The sequence below is a fragment of the Chlorocebus sabaeus genome, chromosome 11 (assembly GCF_047675955.1).
Source record: "Chlorocebus sabaeus isolate Y175 chromosome 11, mChlSab1.0.hap1, whole genome shotgun sequence".
NCBI classification, from domain to species: domain Eukaryota; kingdom Metazoa; phylum Chordata; class Mammalia; order Primates; family Cercopithecidae; genus Chlorocebus; species Chlorocebus sabaeus.
The window spans coordinates 82,318,684-82,339,794 of NC_132914.1; the positions used below are offsets into that span (position 1 = coordinate 82,318,684).

Below are 21,111 nucleotides of genomic sequence, written 5' to 3' on the forward strand. Positions count from 1 at the left end.
TTTGACTTTCTCAATAATGGCCATTCTGACTAGTGTGAGATGGTATATCATTGTGATTTTAACTTACATTTCTCTAATGATTAGTAATGCAGAGTATTTTTTCACTTATTTGTTGGCTGCATGTATTTCTTTGATATAGTTTAGATATTTGTTCCTACCCAAATCTCATATTAAATTGTAATCCTCAGTGCTGGAGGTAGGGCCTGATGGGAGGTATTGTGTCATGGGGGAGGCTCCCTCATGACATGGTGTTGTCTTCAGGATAATGAGTTCTCATGAAGTCTGATGGTTTAAAAGTGTGTAGTACCTCACCCCCACTGTCTCACTTGCTCCTGCTTTTGCCATGTGACATACCTGCTCCCCTTTTGCCTTCTGCCATGATTGTGAGCTTCCTGAGGTCCCGCTAGGAACCAAGCAGATGTCAGCACTATGCTTCCTGTAAAGCCTGGAGAATATGAACCAATTAAATATCTTTTCTTTATAAATTACCCAGTCTTAGGTATTTCTTCTTGGCAGTGTGAGAATAGTCTCATGCAGGAAATCGGTATGAAGAAGAGGGGCATTGCTATAAAGATACCTAAAAATGTTGAAACAGTGTTGGAACTGCATAACAGGCAGACATTCAAAGAGTTTGGAGGGCTCAGAAGAAGATAGGAAGATGAGAGAAAATTTGGAACTTATTGGAGCCTGGATAAGTGGTTGTTACCAAAATGCTGATAGTGATATGGACAGTGACGTCCAGGATGCAGAGGTCTCAGATACAAATGAGAAACTTATTGGGAATTGGCAAGATTATGTGTGTTATGCCTTAGCAAAGAGTGAGGCTGCATTCTGTTCATACCCTAGTAATTGTTGGGCATTTGGACTTGAGAGTGGTGATTTAGGGTTACCTGGTTAAAGACACTTCTAAGCAGCAAAGGGTTTCAGACTTGGCCTGGCTGCTTCTAACCACTTATGTTCAAATGTGGTAGCAAAAGAATGACTTAAAGTTGGAACTTATATTTAAAAGGGAAACAAAGCATAAAAGTTTGGAGAATTTTCAGCCTGGCATATGACAGAAAAACAAAAAAGCTTTTTTGGGGAGAGTAATTAAAGCAGGCTGTAGAGAATTACTTGCTAGAGATATTTGCATTACTAAAAAGGAGGCAAGTGCTGATAGCCAAGACAATAAGAAAAAGCTATGAAGGCATTACAGAGATCTAAGAGGCAGCCTAGGGGGACTGAATGATTTCCTTGGCCAGGCCAAGGGCCCCACTGCCCTATGTTGGCCACAGGATACTGCTCCCCACATCCCGACGGCTCTAGCTCCAGCTGTGGCTCAAAGGAGCCCAGGTACAGTTTGGGCTTCCACTTTGCCTAATGCAAGTCATAAGCCTTGGCATCTTCCACATGGTATTAAGCCTGCAGGTGCATAGAGTGCAAGAGTGGTGGATTCTTGGCAACCTCTGCCTAGATATCAGAGGATGTATGGAAAACCCTCAGGCCCCAAGCAGATGCTTGCTACAAGGGCAGAGCCCTCATAGAGAACCTCTACTAAAGTAGGTCAGAGGGGAAATGTGTGATTTGAAGCCCAACACAGAGTCTCTACTGAGGCACTGCCTAGTAGAGCTAAGAGAAGGGTACCACTGTCTTCCAGACTCAAGAATTGTAGATTCACCGGCAGCTTGCACCTTGCACCCGAAAAAGCTACAAACACTCAACTCCAGCCGATGAGAGCAACCTCTGGGGATAAACCTGGTAAAGCTACAGCAGTGGAGTTTCCCCAGACCTTGGAAGTCTAGCCCTTACATCAATGTGCCCTGGATGTGAGACATGGAGTCAAAGGAGATTATTTTGGAGCTTTAAGATTTAATGACTTCTCTGCTTCGTTTTAAATTTGCATGGGATTTGTAGCCTCTTTCATTTGGCTGATTTCTCCCTTTTGGAATTGTAATGTTTACCCATTTCTGATACCCTCCTTGTATAACTTATTTTTGATTTTACAGACACATGGTGGAAGGGACATGCCTTGTCTCAGATGAGACTTTGGACTTTTGAGTTAATTCTGAAATGAGTTAAGACTTTAGGGGACTGTTGGGAAGGCATGATTATATTTTACAATGTGAGAAGGACATGATATTTGGGAGGGGGCAAGGGTGGATAAATATCTAAATACAACTTGGTTATTTGTCCCTGCCCAAGTCTCATGTTGAATTGTAATCCCCAATGCTGAAAGTGAGACATGATAGGAGGTGTTTGACTCATGGGGTGGATCCCTGATATCTTGATGCTGTCTTTTCAATAGTGAGTTCTCATGAGATATGGTGGTTTAAAAGTGTATGGCATCTGCCCCCTCTCTAACTTGCTTCTTTTTTTTACCTTGTGACTTGTCTGCTCCCTAATTGCCTTTTACGATGATCTAAGCTTCCTAAGGTCTCTCTAGAAGCTGAGAAGATGCTAGCACTATACTTTTCCTAAAGCCTGTAGAATCAGGAACCAATTAAACCTGTTTTATTTATAAATTGTCCAGTCTCAATTATTTCTTTATAACAATGCAAGAATGGCCTAATACAGCCTTCTTTTGAGAAGTGTCTGTTTATGTCCTTTGCCCATATTTTAATGAGGTTATTTGTTTTTCGTTTGTTGAATTAAGTTCCTTATAGATTCTGTATCTTAGACCTTTGTCAGATGTATAGTTTGTAAATATTTTCTCCTATTATGTAGGTTGTCTGTTTACTCTGTTGATAGTTTCTTTTGCTTTACAGAAGCTCTTTAGTTTAATTAGGTCCCACTTGTCAATTTTTTTATTATTGTTGCAATTGCTTTTGGGGACTTAGTGATACATTTTTTGACAAGGCTGATATCCAGAATGGTGGTCCCTAGGTTTTCTCCTAGGATTTTTATAGTTTGAGGTGCTACATTTAGGTCTAATTCATCTTGAGTTAGTTTTTGTATATGGTGAAAAGGTCCAGTTTTATTCTTCTGGATATGGATAGCCAGTTATCCCAGCACCGTTTATTGAATAGGGAGTCATTTTCACATTGCTTGCTTTTTAAAAAGTTGTTAAATATTAGGTAATTGTACATGTAGGGCTTTATTTCTGAGTTCTCTATCCCAGGGGTCCCCATCTTCCAGGTCATGGACCAGTAGTGGTTCATGGTCTGTTAGAATTCAGGCCTTACAGCAGAAGGTGAGTGGTAGGCTAGTGAGTGAATCTTTGTCTATATTTACAGCTGCTCCCCATTGCTTGTATTACTGCCAGAGCTCCACCACCTGTCAGATCATCGGCAGCATTAGATTCTCATAGGAGCGTGAATCCTATTGTGAACTGAGCATGCAAGGGATCTAGGTTGCGCACTCCTTATGAGAATCTGGGGAGCAGCTGAAAATACAGATTAACATTTGCAGAGAGGTTTGACTGCACAGAAATCACAATAAATCAGTTGCTTGCAGAATCATATCAAAATGCTATCAGTGAGTGGCAAGTAACAATTAAGCTGCATTTGGTGGCAGACTTTATGGTGTCAAGACTGTTGATATACTTCAATTATACAACTGCAACTTATGGCAGGGTTAAGTCCGCACCCAACACTTATTTTAGTCTGTGTGTGGACCACTCATTATTTTACTTATCATTTCCATCTACACCTCTTTCCTGCACTGTGCACTTGTCTCAGTCACAGTTTCTGTAAGCCCACAAGATAACCTTAGCCAAAATGAGTAAAAGCCAAAAATCGCTGGAGAGTTTCTTTGAAAATGGTGAAATACTCTTCAAATGATGAGGCAGCAGAAGACTATAAGACTGCCAACAAACAGAAAGTTGCATCTAAAAGAAAATATCAAGATTTCTACTTAAATCACAAATTCATTGCAACAAGTGATTCACATTCTCCAAGTTCATTTTGTATAATACTTGGCATCTGGCTATACAATGAACCCATGAAACCTTCAAAACTTCTTTGTCACTTGGAGACCAAGCAGTCCGCACTAACCTTTGGTGTTTTTCAAAAGGAAAGAAACATAGACACAAAGAACAGAAGCAGTTATTGAAGACCACCACTTTATCAAACGTGCCTGCACTGACGGCATCATTCTTAGAGACTAACCACATTGCTAAAGCAAAGAAGTCCTTTACTATTGGTGAAGAATTAATCCTGCCTGCTGCTAAGGACATTTGTCATGAAGTTTTAAGAGAGACTGCAGTTTAAAAGGTGGCACATGTTCCTTGTTTGGCGAGTACCACATCTAGACAATTAGATGAAATAGCAGAGGATTTTGAGGTGTAATTTTTAGAGAGGATTAATGAGTCACCATGGTACACAATCCAGGTTGACGAGTCTATTAATGTTGACAACAAGGCAACAATACTTGTCTTTATGCAATATATTTTTCAGGAGGGTATGCATGGGGATATGTTATGTGCATTTTTGTTGTCAACCAACACAACAGCTGCAGAACTGTTCAAGTATTTAAATTATTACATCTCAGAAGGATGGAATTGGTAATTTTGTGTCAGCGTATGCACAAACGGAGCAGCTACCATAACTGGACAGCTTTCTGGTTTCACTATTCAGGTCAAAGAGGTTGCTTCTGAATGGAAGTTATGCATGGTGGCATCCTTAAAGAAATGCTGACTAGCTCAAAAATGTCACTTGAAATTAACATTTTGCAGGATATGACTAAAATTGTCAGCCACATTGAAGTGCATGCTCTTAACTCACATCTGTTTGCACAGGTATGTGAGAAGATGGATGCAGAGCATGCATGTCTTCTCTTACCCACAGAAGTGAGATGGCTTTCTAAAGGTAGATCACTGGCCAGAGGTTTTGAGCTATAAGAGCCACTCCAAAGATTTATTTTAGAAAACAGCCACCACTGGTAGCACATTTTAATGACACCAAAAGTGTCCCCACACTTGCTTCTGTGACATATTCAACCTCAACACACTCAACCTGTCACTTCAGAGGAGAACAATAATTGTGTTCAAGTCGGCAAGATAAAGTGGCTGCATTCCAAGCCAAACTGGAATTTTTGATGCAACAAGTGAACATAGAGATTTTTTACATGTTTCAACTAGTAGCAGAGATTTTTGCAAGAGACTCAGCCAGGGCCTCCTTTCTCGCAGCTGCTGCATCATCGCCTGTCTCAGCTTTCAAAAGTTTCAGCATTATCTCCCAACCACAAAAGACCTCTGAATTGGGAAGGAATGGATCTGTGACCATTTGTGAATAAGCCAGGTGAATCGACTTTGGCCATGCATGACTTTGGCCATGCTAGAAGAGCATCAACTGCTTGAGACTGCAAATGATGGTGGCCTTAAAAGTACATTTGAGACAACTTCAAATCTCCATACATTCCGGATTAAAGTCAAAACTGGATAGATATCCCGAGTTTGCCAGAAAAGTGCTGGAAAGCCTGCTTCCATTTACAGCATTTTATCTTTGTGAAACAGGGTTTTCTGGAGAGACAGCAACCAAAATGAGATTACGGTGTAGTCTGGACATAAGCAACACACTTTGTGTCTTTCATCACCCCCAAATGGGGCCTTCTGTTTATAGGAAAGCAAGCTCAGAGCTCCCACTGATTCTACATTGTGGTGAGTTGTATAATTATTTTATTATATACTAAAATGTAATAATAATGGAAATAAATTACACAATAGAGGCAATGTGCTTGAGCCACACAGAAAACATCACCGTGAAACCAGTCACTAGTGCCAGAGAGATTGGAGACCGCTTCTGTATCCTGTCCCATTGGTCTATTTGTTTTTGTACCAATACCATGCTATTTTGGTTACTATAGTCTTGTAGCGTAGTTTGGAGTCTGGTAATGTGATACCTCTGGCTTTGTTCTTTTTGCTTAGGATTTCTTTGTCTATATGGTCTTTTTTATGTTCCATATTAATTTTTGAATAGTTTTTTCTAATTCTATAAAAAATGATATTGGTAGTTTGGTAGAAATAATGTTATATCTGTAAACTGCTTTGGGCAGTATGGCCATGTTAACGATGTTGATTCCTTTATTCCGTGAGCATGGAATGTTTTTCCATTTGTATTATCTCTGATTTCTTTCAGCTGTGCTTTATAGTTCTCTTTGTAGAGATCTTTCACATTCTGGTTAGATATATTGCTAGCTGTGTGTGCATGTGTGTTTGTGTGTGTATGTCTATTGTAAATGGATTTGTATTCTTGATGTGGCTCTTAGCTTGAATATTACTGGTGTATAGAAATGCTATTGATTTTTCTCCATTGATTTTGTATCCTAAAACTTAACTGAAGTCATTTACCAAATCGAGGAGCCTCTGGGCAGAGTCTTTAGGATTTTCTAGATGTGGAATCACATCATCAGAAAGTGAGGTATTTTACTTCTATTTTTTATTTGTGTGCCTTTTATTTCTTTCTCTTGCTCACTTGCTCTGACAAGAACTTCCAGTACTGTGTTGAATAGGAGTGGTGATAGTGGACATCCTTGTCTTGTTCCAGTTCTCAAGGAGAATGCTTCCAGCTTTTGCCCATTCATTATAATCTTGGCTGTGTCTTTGTCATATAGGGCTCTAATTATTTTGAGTTATATTCTTTAAATGCCTAGTTTGTTGAGAGTTTTTATCACTAAGGGATGGTGGATTTTATCAAAAGCTTTTTCTATGTCTATTGAGAAGATCATATGGTTTTGTTTTTAATTCTTCTTATGTGGTGAATTACATTTATTGATTCACATGTATTGAACCAGTTCTGCATTGCAGTAATAAAATGTACTTGATTGTGGTGAGTTACCTTTTTGATGTGTTGCTAGATTTGTTTTGCTAGTATTTTGTTGAGGATTTTTGCATCTGGGTTCATTGACCTGTAGTTTCCCTTTTTTGTTGTTGTAGTTTCCTGTAGTTGACCTGTAGTTTCCCTTTTTTGTTGTTGTTCTATCGCTGCCAGATTTTGGTATTAGAGTGATGCTGGCTTCATAAAGCCTTGCATCATGCATGAGTTATGGGGGAGTCCCTCCTCATCACTTTTTTTTTTTTTTTTGGTGGAATAGTTTAAGTAGGACTGGTGCCAGCTCTTCCTGGTATTGTATAATTCAACTTTGAATCCATCTGGTCCAGGGCCCTTTTTAGTTAGTTTTTCTTTTTTTTTTTAATTACTAATTCAATTTCAGAACTCCATATTGGTGTGTTTAGGGTTTCAGTTTCTTCCTGACTTACTCTTGCATGGTTGTATGTTTCCAAGAATTTATCCACTTCCTGTATATTTTCTTACTTGTGTGAATAGAATTATTTATACTACTCTTTGAGGATATTTTGTATTTCTGTGGGATTGGTTGTAGTATCAACTTTGTTATTTCTCAAGGCACTTATTTGGATCTTCTTTCATTTTTTTTTTCATGTTAATCTAGCTAGTAATCTATCTCGTTTATCCTATCAAAGAAAGAGCTTTCAATTTTATTTATTCTTTGTGTGGATTTTTAGGTCTCAATTATGTTTGGTTCTGCGGTGATTTTAGTTGTTTCTTTTGTTTTACTAGCTTTGAGGTTAGTTTGTTCTTGGTATTCTGGTTCCTGTAGGCATGATGTTAAATTGTTAATTAGAGATTTTTCTAACTTCTCTATGTAGGCATTTAGTGCTATAAACTTTCCTCTTGACACCATTGTAGATGTTTCCTGGAGATTTTGGTATATTGCGTATCCTTTTTCATTTATTTCAAATAATTTTTAAATGTCTACCTTAATTTTGTTGTTTACCCAAAAGTCATTCAGAAGCCAGTTGATTTCCATGTAGTTGTGTGGGTATTGAGAGACCATCTTAGTGTTGATTTGTATTTTTATGCTACTGTGGTCTGAAAGTATGATTGGTATGATTTTTGTGTGTTTTAATTCATCCAGACATGCTTTATGGCTGAGTGTGAATTTGACCTTAGCATGTGTTCTGTGTGTCGATGAGAAGAATGTATATTCTGTGGTTTATGGGTAGCGCATTCTGTAGATATCTATTAGTTCCAATTGCCCAAGTGTCAAATTTAAGTCTAGAATTTCTTTGTTGGTTTTCTGCTTAAATAGATGATCTGTCTAATGCCATCCATGAGAAGTTGAAGTCCTCCACGATTACTGTGTGGATAAGTCTTTTTGTAGGTCTAGAAGTACTCTTTTTATGAATCTAGGAGCTCCAACGTTGGGTCTGGATGTGTTTAGGGTAGTTATGTCATCTTGTTGGATTGAACCCTTTATCATTATGCAGTGCCCTTCTTTGTCCTTTTTTTGTTGTTGGTTTAAAACATAGTTTATCTGACATATGTATAGCAACTCCTGCTCGTCCATGTTTTCTCTTGCATGATAGACCTTTCTGGAACCCTTTACTTTGAACCTATATGTTTTGTTACATGTGAGGTAGACCTCTTGAAGACAACAGATAGATGGGTCTTTTTTTTTTTTTTTTTAATTCAGCTTCTCAATTTTTGCCCTCCAGGGGGCATTGTATTAGTTTATTCTCACATTGCTATAAAGAACAACCTGATACTGGGTAAAATACAAGGAAATGAGGATTAATTGACTCACCATTCTGCAGGCTTAACAGGAAGCATGACTGGGAGGCCCCAGGAAAGTTACAATCATGACAGAGGCTGAAGGGGAAACAAGCACCTTCTTCACATGGTGGCAGGAGAGAGAGAGATAGCAGGGGGGAACTGCCACACACTTTTAAACCATCAGATCTCATAACAGCTCAATCACTATCATGAGAACTGCATGGCAATGTCTGCACGCTGATTCCATACCTCCCACCAGGTTCCTTCCACAACATTGGGAATTACATTTTAATATAAGATTTGGGTGGGGGCACAGTCAAACCGTGTAATTTTGCCACTGACATCTCCCAAATTCCATCTCCTCACATTTTAAAACACAATCATACCTTCCCAACAGCCCTCACAAAGTCTAACTCGTTCCAGTATTCACCAAAAAGTTCAAGAACAAAATCTCATCTGAGACAAAACACATCACTTCTTCCTATGAGCCTGTAAAATAAAAAACAAGTTAGTTAAATAGAAGATACAAGAGGGGTACAGGCATTGGATAAATGCTCCCATTCCAAAAGGGAAAATTGGCCAAAACAAGGGGTCTACAGGCCTCATGCAAGTCCAAAATCCAATAGGGCAGTCATTAAACTTTATAGTTTAATATTATCTTCTTTGACTCTATGTCACACATCCAGGTCATGCTGATGTAAGAGGTTGGCTCCCATGGCCTTGGGAGGCTTCATCCCTGTGGCTTTGCAGGTTACACACCCCATCCCAGCTGCTTTTATGGGCTGACGTTGAGTGTCTGCAGCTTTTCCAGGTGCACAGTGCAAGCTTTCAGTGGACCTACCATTCTGGGTTCTAGAAGATGGTGACTCTTTTCTCACAGCTCCACTAGGCAGTGCCTCAGTGAGGAATTTGTGTGGGGTCTCCAACCTCACATTTCCCCTTACACTAGTAGAGTTCCAAATGGGGGCTCTGCCCCTGCAGCAGACTTCTTCCTGGACAGTCAGGGATTTTCATACATTCTCTGAAATCTAAGCGGAGACTCCCAAACCTTAACTCTTGCCTTCTGCACAAACACAGGCCTAACACCACGTGGAAGATGCCAAGACTTGGGACTTGCACCCTCTGAAGCCATGACCCCAAGTGTACATAGGCACCTTTTAGGCACAATTGGAACTGGAGTAGCTGGGACACAACCATATCCTGAGGCTGCACAGAGCAGCTGGGTCCTGGGCCTGGCCTATAAAATAGTATTTTTTTTCTTTGACCTTTTGGCCTATGATGGGAGGTGCTGATGTGAATGTCTCTGAAATGCCTTGGAAACATTTTCCTCGTTGTCTTGGGTATTATCGTATGGCTCCTCACAAATTTCTGCAGGAGGCTTGAATTTCTCCTTAGAAAATGGATTTTTCTTTTATACTACATAGCCTGGCTGCAAGTTTGTCAAATTTTTATACCCTGCTTTCCTGTTAAATATGTTTCACTTTCAGGTAATCTCGTTGTTCACCCATATGAGTATATACTTTTAGAAGCAGCCAAGTCAGTTCTGGAGCGCTTTGCTGCTTAGAAATTTCTTCTGCCACATAGCCTAAATCATCTCTCTCAAGTTTAAAGTTCCACAGATCTCTGGGGCAGAGGCAAAATGCTGCCACTTTCTTTGCTAAAGCATAGCAAGAGTGATCTTTACTCCATCCCAACAATTTCCTCCTCTCCATCTGAGACCACCTCAGGCTGGACTTCCTTGTCCATATCACTATTAGCATTTTGGTCAAAGCAATTCAACAAGTCTCTAGGAAGACATCTTCCTGTCTTCTTCTGGGCCCTCCAAACTGTTCCAAACTCTGCCCATTACCCAGTTCCAAAGTTGCATCCACAGTTTTTGATATCTTTGTAACAGTGTGCTACGCCTGATACCAATTGTCTGTATTAGTTCATTCTGACACTGCTGTAAATAACTACCTGAGACTGGGAAATTTATGAAGAAAAGAGGTTTAATTTACTAACAGTTCTGAAGGCTTAACAGGAAGCATGACTGAGAAGCCTCAGGACACTTACAATCATTGTGGAAGGCAAACAGAAAGAAAACACCTTTATTACAAGGTGGCAAAAGAAAGAGAGGTAATGAGGGGGGGAACTGCCACACAGTTTTTTTGTTTTTGTTTTTGTTTTTTGGTTTTTTTTGGGGGGGGACGGAGTCTCGCTCTGTCACCCAGGCTGGAGTGCAGTGGCATGATCTCAGCTTACTGCAAGCTCTGACTCCCGAGTTCTCGCCATTCTCCTGCCTCAGCCTCCTAAGTAGCTGGGACTACAGGTGCCCGCCACCATGCTGGGCTAATTTTTTTTTTCTTTTTTGTATTTTTAGTAGAGACGGGGTTTCACTCTGTTAGCCAGGATGGTCTCGACCTCCTGACCTCGTGATCCACCCACCTCGGCCTCCCGAAGTGCTGGGATTACAGGCATGAGCCACCTTGTCCAGCCTGCCACACACTTTTAAACCATCAGATTTCATGAGAACTCACTCACTATCAGCACAAGAACAGCATGGGGGAAATACGCCCCCATGAACTGGTCACCTCCCACCAGGTTCTTCCCCCAACATTTGGAATTAATGACTGATACGGTTTGGCTCTGCATCCCCACCAAAATCTCAATTCAACGTGAGATTTGGGTGGGGACACAGAGCCAAACCGTATCAGTCATTAATTCTGTTTACATTTAAGGTTTTTGTTGATATGTAAGGTTTTGACCCTATTGTGAAGTTTCCTTAAAGCATCTGTGGTTTCTTTTGTTTAGTTCCCTTAAAGCATCTGTGGGCTATATACTTAGCTGTGCTTTGTTGGTAGCAGTTTTCATTCTTTCATCTCCATGTTTAGATTTCCTTTAAGGATCTCTTGTAAGGCTGGTCTAGTGATATTGAATTTCCTTAACATTTGTTTGTCTGAAAGAAATTTTATTTCTTCTTTGCTTATAAAGCTTAGTTTGGCAGGATATGAAATTCTTGGTTTATGTTTCTTTCTTTGAGAATGCTGAAAATAGTCTTCTAATCTCTTCTGGTTTGTATGGTTTCTGCTGAGATATCTGCTGTTAGTCTGATGGGCTTTCTTTTGTATGTGACCTGACCATTTTTTTCTAGATGCATTTAAGTTTCTTTCTTTAGTGTTAATCTTACTTTTTGACTATATGCCTTGGTGATCTTTATGTTGTATATTATCTGGTAGTTGTCCTCTGGATTTCTTGGATCCAGATGTCTACCTCTCTGACAAGACTAGGGAAATTTTCTTGAATTATTTCCTCAAATATGTTTTCTATGTTGTTTTCTTTTTTCATTTATCTCCCTGGAATGCCAGTAATTCATAGGTTTATTAGCTTTACATAATAACATATTTCCTGGAGACTTTGTTCCTTTTTTAAAGTTCTTTTCCCTTTTATTTTTTCTTACTGTGTTAGTTCGAATAACTAGACTTCAAGCTCTGAAATTTGTTTTTCTTTTTGGTCTACTCTACTGATAAACTTTCAATTGTATTTTGAAAATCTTTAAGGCAGTTTTTCAGTTACATTATCTCCGATTGATTTGTTTTTACAATTTTTATATCGGCCTTCATTTTGCTGTATTGCTTTAGATGTTCTTTGCATTGATTTTCAGCCTTAACTTGGATCTCATTGGACTTCCCTGCAATCCATGCTTTGAAATATCCATCCGTTATCTCTGAGTCTCCACTTTGTCTAAGAACCATTGCTGATGAGCCATATTGATACTTTGATGGTATAACAACATTCAGATTTTTAATGGTGGCTGATATAGTTTGGCTGTTTCCCCACTAAAATCTCCTCTTGAATTGTAGTTCCTTTAATCCCCACATACCATGGGAGGGACTTGGTGGGAGATAATTGAATCATGGAGACAGTTACTTTCACACTGTTTTCGTGATAGTGAATGAGTTCTCACAGGATCTGATGGTTTTATGAGGGTTTTTCCCCCTTTTGCTCATCGTATCTCCTTCCTGTCACCATGTGAAGAAGGACATGTTTGCTTCCCTTTCCACCATTACTGTAAGTTTTGTAAGACCTCCACAGCCCTGATCAAATGTGAATCAATTAAACCTCCTTCCTTTATAAATTACCCGGTCTCACACAGTTCTTTGTAGCAGTGTGAGAATAGAACAATACAGTAAATTTGTTCTGGTAGAGTTGGGTACTGCTATAAGGATACACAAAAATGTGGAAGCAACTTCGGAACTGGGATACAGTCAGATGTTGAAACAGTTTAGAGGACTCGGAAGAAAGGAAAATGTAGGAATGTGTGAAACTTCCTAGAGACTTTGAGGGATCAGAATACAGGAAGATGTGGAAAAGTTTGGAACTTCCTAGAGACTTGTTAAATGGCTTTGACCAACATGCTTATAGTGATATGGACAATGAAGTCCAGGCTGAGGTGGTCTCAGATAGAGATGAGAAACATTTGGGAACTGGAGCAAAGGTGATTCTTGCTGTGTTTTTGCAAAGAGACTGACAGCTTTTTTCCCCCACCCTAGGGATCTGTGGAACTTTGAACTCTAGAGAGATGATTTGGGTTACATGGTGGAAGTAATTTCTAAGTGGCAAAGCATTCAAGATAAAGCAGAGAATAAAAGTTTGGAAAATTTGCAGCCTGAACATGGGATATAAAAGAAAAATCCATTTTCTGGCGAGATAAATTTGAGCTGGTTGCAGACATTTGCATAATTAACAAGGAGCTGAATGTTAGTTACCAATTCAATAGGGAAAATATCTCCAGGACATGCCAGAGGTCTTCAAGGGAAGCCTTCCCATCACAGGCCTGGAGACCTCAAAGGGAAAAATGGTTTTGTGGGCTGGGCCCAGGGCTTTACTGCTTTGTGCGGACTCAGGACTTGGTACCTTGTGTCCCAGCCATGGCTAAAAGGGGCCAACATACAGCTCAGGCTGTTGCTTCAGAGTGCAAGTCCCCAGCCTTGGTGGCTTACATGTGGTGTTGGACCTGCAGTTGCTTCAAAGTCCAAGCCCCCAGCCTTGGTGGCTTATATGTGGTGTTGGGCCTTTAGTTGAGTTGCACAGAAGCCATGAATTGAGGTTTGGGAACCTCCACTTAGATTTCGGAGGATGTATGGAAATGCCTAGATGTCAAAGCACAAGTTTGCTTCAGGGGTGGAGCTCTCATGGAAAACTTTTGCTAGGGCAGTCCAGAAGGGAAATTTGGGTTGGTTTTCCCACACAGATGTCCCCACTGAGGCATTGCCTAGTGGTGCTGTGAGAAGAAGGACACCATCTTCCAGAGCCAAGAATGATAGATCCATGGAAAGCTTACACCATGTGCCTTGAGAAGTCACAGACACTCAAGGCCAACCTCTGAATGCAGCTGTGAAGGAGGCTGTACCCTGCAAAGTCACAAAGGTGAAGCTGCTTAAGGCTGTGGGAGCCCACCACCTGCATCAGCATGACCTGTATGTGACAGATGGAGTCAAAAGAGATCATTTTGGAACTTTTTAATGACAGCCCTATTGGATTTCAGACTTACATGGGGTCTCTAGCCCCTTTGTTTTGGCCAATTTCGGAATGAGTGTATTTACCCAATGCCTGTACCTCCATTGTATCTAGGAAGTACCTAACTTGCTTTCAGTTTTACAGACTAATAGGTAGAAGGGGCTTGCCTTGCCTCAGAGGAGACTTTGGACTTGGACTTTTAGGTTAATGCTGGAATGAGCTAAGACTTTTGGGGGCTGTTGGAAAGGCATGACTGTGTTTTGAAATGTGAGGACATGAGGTTTGAGAGGGGTCAGAGGCATAATGATATGGTTTGGTTGTGTCCCTACCCAAATTTCATCTTGAATTATAGTTCCCATAATCCTCACATGTTGTGGGAGGGACTTGGTGGAAGATAATTGAATCATGGTGGTGGTTACCTCCATGCTATTCTCATGATAGTGAGCGAGTTCTCATGAGATCTGATGGTTTTATTAGGGGCTTTTCCCCTTTTGCTCAACACTTCTCATTCCTGCTGCCATGTAAAGGATGTGTTTGCTTCCCCTTCTGCCATGATTGTAAGTTTCCTGAGGCCTCCCCAGCCCTGTGGAACTGTGAGTCAATTAAGCCTCTTTTCTTTATAAATTACCGAGTCTCAGGCAGTTCTTTATCACAGTGTGAAAACGGACTAATAAAGTGGCAGAATTTTTACACTGCTTTTTTCTCATCTTGAGAGGGTTATGCTTTGTAGGATCTTTTGGATTTGCTTCTATAGTCCTATGCACTCCGTGGGAAGGTTTTGTATTGGGATGCTCAGTTTAACCTGCAAACCAGTAGGTGGTGTTTGCAGGTAAGAGCCAACTGCCACACAAGCAGGTGTGTATGACCCTGGTCTGTGTTTACTGTGAGGTACTCTCTGCTGTTTCAGTTGAAGGGCTGGGTAGTTGGGTATCTGGTCTGTGAGCTTCCTATTCCAGTGGTGGTCACAGCCGGTCAAAGCTGGAGGCCCTGGCTTGTTCATGAATATATGACAAGGATGAACCTATGACATGCATAAGCACCGGCCGTAATGAAGGTGGTTGGGAAGAATTCCTGCTGAAGTGAGCTGAGGTCTCTATGGAGAGGTGAGGGAGAGTCACTGGCTTTTCTTCCTAGATAAGTGGGAATATATTCTCTTTTCCTATCACACCCTGATTCCAAGGCTTGTGAATTCTAATTCTGATGACATTGTAGTCTCTCTCTGTCCCACAGTGTGGTTGAGTATCATGAGAACCATTTGTTTTGCAACTCTTTGTTGGTATGGTTTCAGGGAATAACCTCATCACTCAGCCTGATACAGACAGCATCATGGCTCACCTGTTCTCCAGGGCGTCAGCCTTCTGCTTTTTTAAAGTGAGGCCTCTACCTTTGAGCTCATGGTGGGTGTTGGTGGGTGGTCTTAACTGGTTGGGTTGCCCTGACATCAGACCCTGGGGATAGTAGTCAGGTGCCAAGGAGTTGGACTGGGGCAAGTAGTTCCCCCATTCTCAAGCCTCTAGATAGCCCACTGAATAATGCGTATGAGTCCCGAAGGACTGTACTGCAGTCAGACTAGCCCAGAGTTCACGTGCTGATTGTGATGGGTGCAGGGTGGTCCCCAGGTCCCCAGCCATGGTCTCAGGAAGTGGCAGCCAGCACACTTAGGTGGTGGAAACCCAAGTGAATATTACAGGTCTATGGGGGTTTGGTTTACAGAAGGCTCTGGGTTTCAAGTGAAATGTTTAGGCAGGGCAGGGTCTCTGTGCTGTGCGCTGTTCACTGTAGCTCGGTCCAACAGCAGCATTAGATCTGTATGAAAGTGGGTCAGCATGACAACTGAACCTTTCACTTCTTGCTTGTCTGAATTATGTAGTTCACTTTAGCTTTTTATAAAACTTATTTTCCAAACACGGTCTAATGGATGCCATAGTTTTGGAATTCTTTCAGGTTTAAGAGTATCTGTCAGTTGCTTTTATACCTGAATGAGAATGTAGATGTGCATTCTATTTTTAGGTCACACTTTCACTTGGTACTTCGTGGTCATTGCTTCATTGCATAAATGGTATTGTGTGTTGCTGTGGTAAATCTTGAGGCTAACTGGACTTTTCTCTCCTCATAACTGATTTCTTCCTTGATACTCAAGTACTATTTTCTTTGTCCTTACACAGTTACTTAACCGATAGACATTTTATTGTCTGAACATTCATAAAAGTTTTCTTTGGAAAGTAATATTCTTTTCAAACTATGAATTAAGTTATTTATTCATTTCTGGAAATTTTTGATTTTTATATAGTTGAAAACTTTTTGGTTTGGTTTCATTTTTTAATTATAGATGATCCGTATTTTGGTTATATTTGTCTTTCACTCATGCATGTTATTGTTTAGTCGATTTAACCTATGTCTCTTCTTCGTCTGCTTCTTCACGCTTAATTCCCAGTGTGATTATCTCCTGTTTGTGGACAACTCAATTTCTAGCTCTCTGTTCCATATATGTTGTTTCTAAATTATTTATTAGCTCTGTCATGGTGTTACTTTGGCTTGTTTGCTTACCTGCATCTGTTGTTTTAATATCTTTGAAATCCAGTCGTATTGAATTTTTTAAAATGTTCTTCTGTCGCCCAAAATATTTTCAACATTTCATCTTTCTTGAGTTATATTTTCTTCGGAATAGAGAATCCTTTTTGTATTAGTTAAATATTGCTGTGAAGCAAGTTACCCCAAACCTTAGCAACAAATATTTATTACCTAGCATTTTCTGAGAGGAATCTGGGAATGCCTTACTTAGCTGAGTGGTTCTGGCTCAGGGTATCCTGTGAGGTTTCATTTTGTAGCTGTCACCCAGGACCGTCATCTTCTCAAGTCTCAGTGAAAATCAAAAATTTACTTCCAAGCTCACTCACATAGTTTTTGGCAGACCTCAGTTTCACATATTTTTGGATAATTTCCTTAAAAAAAAGATTAGGCTGACTTTTAAATTATGTAATAAAAATGTGCGTTTCTTAAATACACCTCTTTCCTCACTGCAATAGTTAGACCAGTGTTTTAGAGACCAAACTGAATCCTTTAAAAAATAATTCTGCTGAATTTTCTTTAAATCTTTCAACTTAAAATCTAACAGATGTGCCTTTCTTTCTATGTAGAGCATTCTCCCACTTTGGCTATATAACAAACACTTGTGATGGGGGAAAGCATCAGGTTTTCCGAAATTTTCGAATAGTTCAGTTCAATAACCATTTTTTTTTGCCACTGTTGTTGTTGGTGGTGATAGTGGTCAGAATTAAATACAAAATAACAGTTCTTTTCAATACAGATGTTTTTCCCAATATACTGTTTTTAAAAAAAACTACACAAGAAGTAAATTCTCATTTAAAAATATAGAAAAAGAGAAATGTACAGAATACACCGTGAAACTTTATCTTTCTGCTTACCTCCTTTCTCTCATTTTGCAGGAGTGACCATTGTTAACAATTACTTGTGAATCATTCTAGACCTTGTCCTGTACAATAAAATGAGAGATATGTAGATTTAAGTTAAGGTTCATGTGTATATTTACATTTTGGTTTACTCAATAGCTAAAAGCCTATGTTATGCAACTTAAGTTTTACATATAGTAATATATCACGGACATTCTTCCATTTTAGTACTACTCTGTATTAAAGATTATAAATATTCATTTTGGATACACTCCATAATTTAACCGTTCCCTTACTGATGGACATTTAACTTGTCTCCTTTTTTTTTTTTGCTTTTTTTTTTTTGCATTTAAATAATACAGACAGGAACATCTCTATATATTCGTTTATATCAGTGTGTTACTATGTAGTAGATTCATAGAAGTAAAAATGCTAGGTAAAATATTTCTTTTTTTTTTTTTTTTTTTTTTGAGACGGAGTCTCGCTCTGTCGCCCAGACTGGAGTGCAGTGGCGCGATCTTGGCTCACGGCAAGCTCCGCCTCCTGGGTTCACGCCGTTCTCCTGCCTCAGCCTCCTGAGTAGCTGGGACTACAGGTGCCCACCACCGCGCCCGGCTAATTTTTTTTATATTTTTAGTAGAGACGGGGTTTCACCATGGTCTCGATCTCCTGACTTTGTGATCCGCCCGCCTCGGCCTCCCAAAGTGCTGGGATTACAGGCGTGAGCCACCACGTTTTAAGACAGAGTCTCACTCTGTCGCCCAGGTTGCAATGCAATGATGCGATCTCGCCTCACTGCAAGCTCAGCCTCCCGGGTTCACGCCATTCTCCTGCCTCAGCCTCTGGAGGGGCTGGGACTACAGGCGCCCTCTACGAGGCCCGGCTAATTTTTTTGCATTTTTAGTAGAGACGGGGTTTCACTGTGTTAGCCAGGATGGCCTCCATCTCCTGACCTCGTGATCCTCCCGCCTTGGCCTCCCAAAGTGCTGGGATTACAGGCGTGAGCCACCGCACCCGGCCGGTAAAATATTTCTTAATATTCTGAGACTTGAAATCATGGTTATTCCACCAGATTGGAATCTCTAACAGAATGTTGAATAGGTTAATTGTACTTTCCTTGTACACTGATTAAAAATTATTGTGTCTTTTAAAATTTGATATTAGCATATAATTCTCTTTAATTCCTTTTAGACTAATAAGTGGCACACTGTTAGTTGTTTTTAACATGTACAGCCCTAAGGTGGAAGCACATGTGGCATATGTGAGGAAAAGCAAGGAGGCCAGCAAGTTAGAATGAACTGAGGAAAAGAGACAGTAGTAGAGGATGAGTTCAATAAGATTATGAGAGGCAGATCATGGAGGGACATGTAGGCCATCTTCAAGGCTTCGGAGAATCTTCTCTCCATTATCAATAATATTAAAAATAGTCTGCAGTTATTGTCTCCACTTCCACTGCACTGTGGTTTTCATCCTGTTTACGCCACTAATGCCTCTAGTAAACTGTTTCATCACTGTCCAGACGATGACCTCTTCTGATTCCTTTGTGAACTATACCTAATACTGTGGACTGTTTATAATTTCGTATGAATAAAAATGCCTTTCATAATACAATTTCATACTTGTATACTATTTTATTTTTACTCTTACACCTTTCTTTGTTGCAGAATTCTGTTTGCATTTTCCTCGTTTCTTCTCTCAATTGTTCTCCTGCTTTATCTGCTTTCTCCTTTCAGCTTTCTTTGCCAAATCCTGCATCTTTCCTCATCATGTGACCTAATGTTTCATTCTTGCTTCTTTTCTTGGATGACCCTTGAAAAGTGTCACAAATATGCTCTCCACTCCAAATGAATTAATAGCAATTTCTATTTCAGATTAGTTCTGGAAAACTTAAGAGCAATGTATATGGCTTTTAAAAATATTAAGCCTATGTAAGCAGATTGCTTGAGACATTTAAATATTTAATAAAGGTCATTTCATTTTACACAACTAGTAATCTGTTTTCATTGGTATTTTACTGTGCCTGGGCTGTTGGCTTCAGTGGATTAATTGATGCTCATCAGATATGATTGTAAGGCTTACAAAATTTAAATACATTTTCTATTTTAGCAGACCTTAAATTACATGACAGCTAATATGTATTTATTAAAATATGTAACAAACTATATCTAATCCATTGAAATTTATAATATAGAATTGGTCTGTTATTTTAACTCAGTCAAATATTTGATAAGGCAGAACAGTTTATTCCCAGATACTAATAGATAACAATTTTCTCTGATTCATAATTGATAGTTCACATTATAGGAAAATATCAGTACATCAATCATAGATTAAAAACTTAAAAATGTAAGAGTATATACAGCCTGAATTTGGATTTCAGTTTGTCTTTTCTTGTGTCAGCCTATTATGTGTTTTCATGCTTTATTTGATATTACATGATTTATTTCTTATTATAAGAAAATTTACTTTTTTGTGTAAAAATTTTTTTAAGAAATAATATCTATAACATTTACTCTATTTGACTCAAACTATTAGAGATACTGTAATTTTGAAATTTATTTAAGATATGTCTTGAAATATCTCTATGAAATATTTTATAGTATACTAATTACCCTATTGCATTATCTGAATTTTTAAATATGTGCTGAATTAAGTTTTCTTATAAGATTTTGTTAATATTAATTGATTCTTTTATTTCTTCATCTTATTAGAAGTAGACCGTTCACCCTTTCTTTTTGTGAATTTATATGTAATCAAAATAACAAATCTTGGGTTAGATATTCTAAATTCCCCCAGGATAAATGTATTTCATAAATTCCAGATATCAATTTTTATAAATAATATTATTTTTTAAATTACATATTTAAATTTATTATCAAATCACCTTTTTTGATTAAAAAAACTCATGTTTATGTCAACATTTAATTGAAAAATATATTTTGTAGGAGTCTGACAAGAAAATCAGAATGAAGCACAGTTTTCCAAAATGTAACCTCAGGGACTCCTGTATACATAGTTCTCACGAAAGACATTCTGCTTACCAGTGTTTACTGAAGACCTTAAAACTTTACTTCCAGTTTCTAGAATTGCTTATTTTAACTAACAGAGTAACACCTACAGAAAAAAATTCATAGTCTAGTATCTAATTTAAAGAACATTTTCTAGATTTTTAATATCTTCCATGAAACTTTTACAGACTTCCTCAGCGTCTTTTTCTCATGCTAACTCTTGATGGCTTATTTAAGCAACCTTCTCAGTTTTTCCCTTATGACCACTGAGTTATAGTTTCTAAGGCTCATCTAATATTTTTTAGATAGTATCATACTGATTTTAAGTTTATCTGGTCAAAGAGGAGGTCCCTTATGACAATATTGAAATACCTAAAGAATATGCTACTAATTAATTGGTTCTGATAGATTGTACATACTTCATTTGGGAATCTAAGGTCATTCAAATGGTAGGAAAATGACATTCTAATGTTATACATGCAACCTGAAGCAAGGATTCAAAGTTCAAAGACTCTGGAATGAGTTAAAAACTATTCTTTTAAGAAAAAAGTCCTTATATTTATCCCTTGTTTTATTCTTATTTGAATATAAAGCGCTCATTCCCAGTGTATGCCTTTTAGTACTGTGTGCAATTTTCAATTGATAGATAATTATGTCATTCAAAATGTGTCACTCAAATGCCAGTTTAAATAATAACACAGTTTATAA

General features: G+C 38.9%; 1 protein-coding gene across 2 annotated transcripts in view; it reads left to right on the forward strand.

The window, feature by feature from the left end:
* Positions 1 to 21,111, forward strand: part of LRRIQ1 (leucine rich repeats and IQ motif containing 1) — a 225,744-nt gene that overhangs the window by 47,124 nt on the left and 157,509 nt on the right. The gene's annotated exons all lie outside the window — the stretch shown is intronic.